The sequence below is a fragment of the Equus przewalskii genome, chromosome 18 (genome assembly GCF_037783145.1).
Source record: "Equus przewalskii isolate Varuska chromosome 18, EquPr2, whole genome shotgun sequence".
NCBI lineage: Eukaryota > Metazoa > Chordata > Mammalia > Perissodactyla > Equidae > Equus > Equus przewalskii.
Window position 1 is genome coordinate 58,109,891 of NC_091848.1, and position 6,944 is coordinate 58,116,834.

Sequence of the window (6,944 nt, forward strand, 5' to 3'; positions counted from 1 at the left end):
AATCCACTGGAGCTGAGCTTCCCTCTCTCAGAGGTGCTAGAGGCTTTCCACAGTTGTGACCCTGTGTGACGGCGGCCTCCTGAAACCCTGCACATTCTCAGCTGCCAGACCGTCCAAAGGACCCTGTGGCCTCAGTATAGCGAGAGACCCACCACAACGGATTTCTCCTTTTGGGGTAATTCCTGCCTCATGTAAATCCAGCTCTGCAGAGGCTGGAGACCTGGAGACTAGGGAGGCTTGGTCTCACTCAGTCCTCACTCAGAAACCCATCAAAGCTTCTCCTGCTGACCCGCTCAGCTCCTCTGAGCAGATGCTAGAGTGGGGAGGAAGTCAGTCTGAGCTTGACTAAAACGACAGCCCCTTTGGCCACCTGTTCTGTAAACATCTGTGGAGCTTATTTTTAACTAGTAAAAATAATAAATTAACTATATGTGCATAGTAACATTTTTTGAACATTGCCAGTATAAGTATAGAACATAAAAATAAAAAGTTGTATTTCCCTAACCCCTATCACCCCTGATTCCACTGCCCACTGATGGATCTCTTTATAAGTTGTTGCAGAAATTTCATTCTCTTGTGCTTATAATTATGCATTTATGACTTTTTTTTTGAGGAAGATTAGACCTGAGATAACTACTGCCAGTCCTTCTCTTTTTTGCTGAGGAAGCCTGGCGCTGAGCTAACATCTGTGCCCACCTGCCTCTACTTTATCCATGGGACGCATACTACAGCATGGCTTGCCAAGCGGTGCCATGTCCGCACCCGGGATCTGAACCAGCGAACCCTGGGCTGCTGAGAAGCGGAACGTGTGAATTTAACTGCTTCGCCACTGGGCCGGCCCCTATGACTATTTTTATAAGAATACTGAGGGAATCTTGTTATAAACGTATAAATATGTGCTTCACACTCTATGTAATATATTTGGGGCCTTTTTCCATAGCAGCAGGTATGTTGTTTCCTTCACGGTTCTATAACAGTTTAGTAAGTTAAAAAATTTATTTAACCAGTACTTTATTAATGGACCTTGAGATTCCTTCCTGTCGTTGTTGTTATTCTACACTCTGGTAACTAGCCTCAGAAGATGGCCTCAAGGAGCCTCACATCCTGGTGTCTGTGTGTTCCCTTCCCTCCCTGAATTGGGCCGACCTGTGTAACACAAAGCTACGTGGAAATGGTGGTGGATGGCTTCCAGGACTAGATCATGAAAAGCATTGCAGCTTCTGTTGCTTTCTCTTGGATCACTCACTCTGGTGCAAGCCAGTTGTCATGTCATGGGGACACTTCAACAGTCCTCCTGAGACATCCGTGGGGTGAGGGACTGAGGCCTCCTGCAACTTGTCAGCTGCACGAATGAGTCACATTGGGACCGATCTTCCAGCCCCACTCAGACCTTCAGGTGAAGCTGCCTCCACCCACACCTCCACTACAACCTCATGAGGCACCCATCCAGCTAAGCGGCAACCTAGCTCCTGAGACACAGAGACTGCACGAGACAACAGTGTTTATTACAACTGTAAGCTTTTGAGCCTTCGGGCAATTTCTTATGCAGCAAGAGACAACCATTACATAAACAACGCCTCAATAATCATCCATGTCTGCTTGTTTTTGTGAGACTTCTCTGAAAGTCTATAAAACAAATTCCTAGAAGTAGAATTACTAGTTGGAAAGCAGGTGAATTTTAAATTTCATTTAATAACGTCAAATTTCATTTAATAATGCTCCACAGTGAATGAACGGGCCTCCCCACATTTACCCTTGACTTTGCAGCCCATGCTAGATTTTTGCCATTTTATAGGTTTAGAAAAATATGTGTTTTTTTTCAATTTGTCTGTCTTAGTGACAGATGAGGGTGAGCATTTTTTCATATATTTATTGACCAGTTATACATATATTTCTCTTAACCATCAGTTGACGTCTTTCACTCTCCTTTGTGTTGAATTGCTCATCTTTTTCCTATTAATTTGTTAGAACTCCTTGTATAATAAGAAAATTAGCCCTTTTTTATATGTGTACGTTTTCCCTCACTTTGACATTTTAATTTTCATGTTACCTACAGAGTTTTTTCAGAGTAGAAGATTTTTACTTTTTGTACAGTAAACTGTACCTTTTAAGAAAATATTTTGGATTTTATAAAAAAAGCTTTCTCTACTGCCTCTAAAATTATTAGAAGAAAAATCCTCATATTATCTTCTGATTCATATCTTACATGTTTTTTCCTACCAGCAGTGATAACTGGAAAATTGGGCCTCAAAAACCAAAAGCACAAACCCTGATTTGTAGTATATGCCAATTTCTGAAGTGTAGACGCCCCACCACACCCAGTTACAAGCTATCAGTGTGGCTTCACTGAACACAGAGTCAGAGAGGAAAAGACGTGCACAAGGGGCTCCTGCCAGCTGGCATGTGCCAGCCCCACACATCATGGTGCCAGAAATGTGTCTTGACATAAGGAACAAGAGAGATCAGTGGCTGCTTCTTTTTTTAATACGGCTTTTTCTTCTTCAAATGGCAAATTCTTTTTTTTTTCTATACTGAAGTGCTCAATTCTATCCTATTTATATCTCCTCTAGTATTTAGGTCTATTTTTATACCCTATGTCCTCTTTCATTGATTGTCTGTCTATTCCAGCACACGGTTTAATTACCAGAGTTTATTAATATCCTTCAACATCTGGCAAGGCTAGTCCTCTTCAATAGTCTTCCTTGCCAGAGTTTTCCCTAGCTCTGGTCATACACTGCTCTCACAGATGTGCCATTGATTTAGGAAGGTTTACAGCTGGGCACTGGTCATCTATAAAATTTAAGCGTGTAAATGCACAGAACTGGAAGTACACCATGAGGATGCTCCCATGCCCATGTTCCTGGCGAGATTCAGGAGTGCTTCTTGGTGAATGTTTTCCTCAGGCATCAATACTCAGTAGATAAAAGCAATTGAAAATGCAACTTGGTCATATTTTGACATTTTCATATGGATGGTGTTAATGCTAGCTGTAAATTTTAGATATGTGTCAGACTTTTATACTTATGCTAAAGAAGGCAAGCAATTTGGTAGTGCCCTTCAACACTTCTCATTTAGTTTAATGGAATTAGTCCAAGACTACAAGTTGAAATCTTTTAAAGGAGCATTTTCAAATATTTATTATTATGAATTGGATATTTCTCAATGCCATACAACTAAATCAAAATTAAAAAAAAATAGATTGGATGCTACCAGCTGAAGTAGATGCTGAGATGCATATAAGATTACAACTTTCATTAAAATAGCTAAACTTTCATTTAACATAAATTTTTGTCAATTGCATTCTTAGTTAACATATTATGTAAAGAAGTGTAAACTTTAATTTTGACATAAGTTTTCGCTGTTAAAAATGTTTGCAATCTGGGGCCAGCCCCATGGCTGAGCGGTTAAAGTTCTGTGAGTTCCACTTTAGAGGCCTGGGTTTGTGGGTTTGGATTCTGGGTGTGGACCTACTCCCCTCATCAGCCAGGCTGTGGAGGCATCCCCCATTCAAAGTGGAGGAAGATTGGCATGGATGTTAGTTCAGGGCTAATCTTCCTCAAGTGAAAAAAAACAAAAAGAGTGAGGAGGATTGGCAACAGATGTTAGCTCAGGGCAAATCTTCCTCACACACACACACACACAAAGTTTGCAATCTGGGCCAACCCGAGTGGCCTACTAGTTAAGTTTGGCACATTCCATTTTGGCAGCCTAGGTTTAGTTCCCAGGTGCAGACCTGCACCACTTGTCTGTCAGTGGCCATGCAGTGGTAGCAGCTCACACACAAAAAGAGGAAGATTGGGGGCTGGCCCCGTGGCCGAGTGAATAAGTTTGCGCTCTGCTTCGGCAGCCTGGGGTTTCACCAGTTCGGATCCTGGGTGTGGACCTACACACTGCTCATCAGGCCATGCTGAGGCAGCGTCCCACACAGCACAACCGGAAGGACCTACAACTAAATATACAACTATGTCCTGGGGGCTTTAGGGAGAAGGAAGGAAAAAGAATGGCAACAGATGTCAGCTCAGGTGCCAATCTTTTAAGAAAAAAAAGCAAAAAATCTTAAAAAAAAAAAAGAGAAAGATTGGCAGCGGATGTTAGCTCAGGAAATCTTCCTCACTGAAAAAAACAAAAGAAAAAATTTAACTAATATTCAAAAAAAAAAGAGAAAAGTGTTTAAAACCCACTGAGTTGAGTCTTCAGCAAGATGTGGGGATGGGTGGGGCAGAGAGAGGTGTGTCTCTGACTCACACAGTTGCTAGGGTTTCTCTGTAGGTCTTCAACTTCCCCACCCACATCACCCGTGGACCTCAGCTACCAAGTGCTCTCATCTGCTGTGTTTTTGCTTTGTTTCTTGTTCTAATTTTCATCCCCCCCCAGACTCAAAAACTGATGTTAAAATGATGAATGAAATGGTCAGTGGTTGCCAAGGGTTAGAGTGGACAGAGGGATGGACCGGCGGAGCACAGAGGGTTTTCAGGGCCCTGAGACTGCTCTGTATGATACTATAATGGAGGACACATGTCCTTATACTTTTGTCCAAATCCATAACATTTACAGCACCAAGAGTGAGACCCAAAGTAAACTGTGGATTTGGGGTGATGACGCATCAATGTACGTTCATCAACTGTAATGAATGTACCACTCTGGTGGGGGATGTTGACCATGGGGAAAGCTGTGCATGTGTGGGGGTAGGGAGTATGTGGGAAATCTCTATACCTCCCACTCAATTTTGCTATGAACCTAAAACTGCTCTAAAATATAAAGGATGCTAAAAAAAACCCCCGTGATCTCAGACCCTTTCTCACACTAAAGTGACCAATGGAAGTGCTTCCTCTCCTGAGGGCCTTTGTGTTTTGACAGGGGACGAAACCGTAAAGCGTACGGCTAAGGCCTCAGTTCTGGCTGCAGGTTACTGTGAGAATTTACCAACATCACAGCCTTCCATGAATCACAGGTGAGGAGGGGAGCACAGATAAAAGGCCGGAGGCAAAACTGTGCAAGTGGAAGAACTGAGGGCGCGAGATTTGTGCCCTGGTCATGGCTCTGCCATTTCCTGGATGAGTGATCTTGAGAAGTCCCTGAGACTTGAGTTTCTCACCTCAGCAACAAGCCTAATGAGAAGAACATCCTATCAGGGCTTTAGTTAAGGTAAATCGAGGTAATATCTGCAGAATATGTGCAGACGTGCTTCCCTAATTGAAGGAACACAGAAGTGTCGATCATCATTTACAAAGGATGCAGACGTGCTTTCAGAACATGTAGCCTGAGGTGGACAACGGGATCAGTCTGTCTGGATTCCATCAGTTCACTCTCCTTTGCCATTAACTTGGGGTCTCAACTTTTTCACCCCTGAAACTGGGGTAACAACATTTACTTCTCCGGGTTGTTTTAAGGCCTCAAATAGATATGCTGGTAAAGTGTTTAGAAAACTATCTGTTTCTCATCTCTCTCACCTCAGTAAGTGCTCAACAAAGGTTGTCGTTGTTGCTCCTATTTCCTTTCCAAATCCATATGGAAAGACAAGTGTCTGTCCGTGAAGTTCAGCTCAACCAGTCTTGCCCCAATGCCCCAGGAAAGCAGAAACTCTGACCTTCCCGTGACTTCTTAGGGCATTTATCACTTTCCATCTCCCTCTGCTCAAGGTCCCACTGCTCACTCCTCAACATTTTGGGTGGGTGTGTGGCTTTTGCCCCCACCACTCTATTAAAATTGCACCTGTTTCTGAGGAAATAAACTATAAAGTGTTATTTGGACAGTTAGAAGTAAAGTGATACATTTAGAAAAGGTGAGAATTTTAAAAACACAGAACAGCAATCAATTCTATTTTAACGTGCAATATATAGCAGAGAGCAGCAGGCATAGGTGAGAACTAGAATAATCCTCATTATTTGTTCCTGTTGACAAATTTCTGAAAAAGCTGTTTATTCTTGTTTTCTTCAGGTTTGTGTTTTCAGTTGCCACCTGTCTTCTTGGATAGAAACGACGCTGTTTCTACAAAGCTGCTGGGTTTCTCTGGGAGCAGGGGCTTCTGAACCTTGCGTGTGACTGCCGTCCTCAGTTCAGTCAAGAGATCAGTCAGCAAGTCGCCCTTTGCTCTCCTGCGATGGTTGCCACCTCTCGTTTTCACAAGAAAGATAAAGCAAATGAGTCAGCCCCTCGGACCCTTCCAGATTGGCACGCGATGCTCTAGCTAACCTCAGCTTAGCTGTAGCTAAAGAGAGTTCAAAAAAAGCCTTCAGAAACCCTTCTTCCAGAAAGACAGACACACATCTGGCTTCCTTCTTTTTTTCTCTTCTGCCTCTTATTGGCTTTCCGGATTTTTTTAACTTTTTAAAAACACCAAAGTCTGATTTTTATATATAGTAGCCTGTGATCTTCCCCTTTAAGGTAAGATTCTGCATAATTATGTGGAAAGAGAAGGCATTTCGAACAGTAGAAGAGGGTGGGTTTGTTTACTTCTACTTGTTATCAGCCGCCTCCTGGCCACCAAGCGCGATGTTAGAAAGATGGTTTTGCTCATCTGCGTTGTTGGTTTCCTTTTCTTCCTGCGACAAACTTGGCTTCAATGACTGTTTTCATAACTCATGTCATGTCTTCTCCTCTGTCGATTTTCTAACTACCTTTTTCAAAATCACAACAATTTTTAAGTACTTGGAATGATATGTACAATAAAATAATTCTTAAATAAGGGGAGAGAAGCAAAATATGTGACCAAGAAATTCTAAAGGAGACCCAGATGTGAACTACTTTTTTAACAGGCTCTGTAAATAATTACTTCTTCATAAGGGAGGTGGTAATTCACGTAGTGGGAGGGGTAAAAGCATTTTGGCTCCTTTGAACTAGATGCATCCTCTAGAAAGAAAGCAAACCAACAGCGTTTTGAAATTGTTTCGTCGCTACTCATTGTATTCCTGAGCATTCTTTCTCGTTGGCAAGAATTCAGCGTG